This window comes from Empidonax traillii, unplaced genomic scaffold (assembly GCF_003031625.1).
Source record: "Empidonax traillii isolate 1590-97213 ecotype Southwest subspecies unplaced genomic scaffold, ASM303162v1 scaffold336:size770142, whole genome shotgun sequence".
NCBI lineage: Eukaryota > Metazoa > Chordata > Aves > Passeriformes > Tyrannidae > Empidonax > Empidonax traillii.
In genome coordinates, this window is record NW_020955529.1 from 25,494 (window position 1) to 29,388 (window position 3,895).

At 40.9% G+C, this 3,895-nt stretch overlaps 1 protein-coding gene across 7 annotated transcripts in view; it reads left to right on the top strand.

Annotated features, from left to right (window-relative positions):
- JAKMIP1 (janus kinase and microtubule interacting protein 1) overlaps nt 1-3,895 on the top strand; it is a 101,936-nt gene that overhangs the window by 23,650 nt on the left and 74,391 nt on the right. The gene's annotated exons all lie outside the window — the stretch shown is intronic.

Below are 3,895 nucleotides of genomic sequence, written 5' to 3' on the forward strand. Positions count from 1 at the left end.
TATGGCTTTCAGGGAAGATCTAACAGACAGATGTAACTTTCCATCTTCTCTGATAAGAAGCAGGAACAAGAAAAGACTTTTTAAAGACCTTCAGAATTAAGATGCATCTTTTTTTCTGGGTCATGAAGTGTGATAAGCATTTAAGATGCTGTGTAAAAATCTAAGGTTTTTAGAAGGATTCCAATTCTTGTTTAAATTGCTCTTGCTGAAGCTTTTAGGTAAAATTCGTAGTGATATATGATAATACTCTCTTACTCTGAGTGGTTTATTATGTGTTGTCACAGATAGCAATAATGTGTATATATATTGCCTTCCTTTAATTCAGTGAAAGAAAAAAAAATAGAGTAAATATGTCATTTTGTGTAACTCAGTTCCCCTCCAAAATTTCAAAATATGTTTCTCATATATTAAAAATACTTTTAGGAAGTTACACTCATGAATGTGTTGTATTGAAAATTGCCTTTCAGTTGCATGTTTTATGTACAGTATGACTAATTTAAAATTACCGTGGTTCTGGAGGTATAGTAACCATGTTTATATATGCCATTATACAGTTTGTTTCCCCATGTTGTCATTAGTAGGTTTCATTGTTTGGTTTCATTTCAATTTTCTTTGCTCATCAGTAAGGCTATAAGTAAATAATGAGTGTTGTTCCATATGCAAATTTATCTCCAAACTCATCCACTTCTGAGAGTAAATAGGTAAGTGACTTAGCTTTGTTATGGCATCATGGAATAGTTTGGCTTAGAAGGGACCTTTAAACATGATCTATTCAAACCTCCATGCCAGGGATTCTCCTATGGAACTGAGTACCCTAATGCAACCACTGAAAATCAGTGCTATCCACTGTAGGTTTGGAACCAGAGGAAATGACACACGGATACATTGTGCAGATAATTTCCAATAGCCAGATGTCAGAAATTACCATTTTGGGTAAAAAAACCCCCACCTCTATCTCTCTCAATAAAAATATGTTATCAGAATCATCTTGGAACAGAGTAACAATATCTGTGCAATAAAATCTGCTTCTGACAGTGTCTGATTCAGAGCTGTTACCTTTTCCACAGATGTAATTATAGTGCTCTCCCAGCTAGTGTTTAGTCCGCAGTGCATATACTTTACTTTCATAAAAATGTAGATACCTTTCCTTCTGCTCCTTCTCCAGTCTATTTCCTTTCTTCCATTTATATGTATATGTGTGTGTGTGCATGTATTTTTTTTTTTCTAAATCAAAGGTAAGTTTGAGTTGGTTAATTCTCAAAGTTACTGTTCAAAATGACACCTTCTGCACAGAGAAAGTCTGCTGTCCCTGCTGCCTGAAGACTTCAGGTCAAGTTGTGGTGGGTTGATCCTGGCTGGGCACCAGGTACCTACCGAAGCTGCCCTGTGCCTGTCCTCCTCATCTGGGCAGGGGAGAGAAAATAGAATGAAAGGCTCATGGGTCGAGATAAGGACAGTGAGAGATACGAGGCAAAAGAAACCAGGCAAAAGAAACATGGCTTGGAGAAGATTAGTTTTATTTATTTCCAATAAATAGCAGAGTAAGGCAGTGAGAGATAGAACTCAATCTAAATCTAAATCACCTTTCCCCACCCCTCCCTTCTTTCTGGGCTCAACTTTAGGAATTCTTTACCTCCTCCCAGCCAATGGTGCAGAGGGACAGGGAATGGAGGCTATGGTCAGTTCATCACAAAATGTGTCTGCCACTCCTTCCTCCTCAGGGTGAGGACTGCTCACACTCTTCCCATACTCCAACATGGAGTCCCTCCCATGGGAGACAGTCCTCCCTGAACTTCTCCTAGGTGAGTCCTTCCCAGGGGCTGTAGTTCTTCCTGAACTGCTCCAGCATGGTCTCTCCCATAGGGAGGGGAATGACCTCATGGGAACACAAGTCCTGCCAACAAACCTTGTCTAGTGTGGGCTCCTCTCTCCATGGCTCCACAGGTGCCTGTGGAGCTCCTCCACAAGCTCCTCCACAGGCTCCTCCACAGGCTCCTCCAGGAGCCTGCTGCAGCATGGGCTTCCCACTGGGTCTCAGCCTCCTTTGGGCACATCCACCTGCTCCAGTGTGGTATCCTCCAGGGGCTTGCAGGTGGATCTCTGTGGACATCCACAGGCTGCAGGGACATAGCTGACTCACCATGATGTCATCATGAGCCACAGGGGAATCTTGGCTCTGATGCCTGGAGCATCTCCTCCCCCTCCTTCTGCACTGACCTCAGTGTCTGCAGAGCTGTGCCTCTCACATGTTCTCTCTCCTCTCTCCAGCCACAGTTACACATGTTTTTTTCTCTTAACTATGTTATTCTAGAGGTGGTACCACTCTTGCTGATTGGCTTGGCCTTGGCCAGTGGGTCTATCTTAGAGCCAGACAGCATTGGCTCTCTCAAAATGGGGGAAAAGTCTGGAGCTCCTCACACAGGCCACCTCTGTAGCCTTGTACCCTACCACACCCTACCTTGTACCCTTGCCACACAAATCCAATACATTAGTTCAGACTCTGGAAATTTTGCAGTCAGTGTGGTGCATTTGAAGAGTAACATGTTGGACTCATTTTGTGGTCACTCCTAAACTAAGTAGTAAACTTGGATGCGCTGAATATGTTTTATCTGAGACTTTCGAGTTAAGATGTCCCATTTTTCCTAAAGCAAGCCCATAAAAGTACCTGTTTGGCTCTCAATGAACAATGCAGGTTTCTGGGCCTTTCCTGTTCAATAAACTCTTTACTTTTGTTTTAGCTGTATAATCCAGAACCATGCAAAATATTATTTGTTGTAATTAAACCTTCACAGTAAATGATCATCTGAATATTAATAGAGATCTCCCATCCTTTCTGCACTATTTGAGGCAAGTTGCAATTTTGGCTTAGTTTAGTGTAAACTGAATGCATCACATGACTACAGATCCCACCTTTGTGTAGTGTAGGTACCACAGATGTGACATTGACTGACATCCTGCTGCTTGGTAGCCTATTTTTACTATGAATCACTCTTTGGTACCTATGTTTGTATTGCCGCTCAAGGTTAAAACACAAGTCTTTGAAACCTCTGCCTCTAATTTTGCTTTAGATGAGAAATACATGTATAGAGCCCACGTTTTGGCAGTGATAGGGATAGTAGAGGGATGCTACTGATACTATGCCTGATGAAATACATTATAGCCTTCTGGTATACTGCAATAGACCAGCGAGCTTCTTTTATTTATTTATTTTTCTTCTAATTTAATATCTAATCCCATCTGGAAGGAGCAATGCTTTCCATGCAGCCTTCTGAGCATCATTTTATAATGAGGTTTCGTCACAGTGGGTATTTCTATATGAGGCTATAAGATTTTTCTCCTACTCCCTCCCCAGCCCTTAGAGTCACTAGCCTATATTTTTTGAAATGTCTGGGGACGTGAGTAGTCTCAGTTTTGAAGTGAGGTCTGAGGTCCATTGAGTAGTATTGATTTTTCAGAAGGCCAGTTCTTTTCACTTATCTAATAATTGACTTTCCCATTAAAAAAACTAAGAAATTAAAAATCCAAAATAAAAGCATTTCCAACATAAACACAAACTCTTTTCTCTGTGTTTGATTCATTTTTCATCTACTTATAGAGCGCAACATAGGGGTTATGGGTGAGACTAGCCTGGGGTGGTTGGTGCAAGAACTAAGGAGAAAACTAGATTGTATGTTGCTCAGTTTTGTTTTATTCCTAGAACTATGATAACTCATTGCCAATTGCACATCCCCCTAGCACATTCCTGAACATGCACATGGCCTTTTCTCAGTCCTGATTCTCTATCTGTTTGTGGTATAGAAAGGTGTCAGGAGTGCAGTCTTTGATTTTGAATATTCAGGATAGGTTTTTAATAACCTTTTAGAAAAAGCTTCCTTGGTGACTTTTAAAAGAGTGG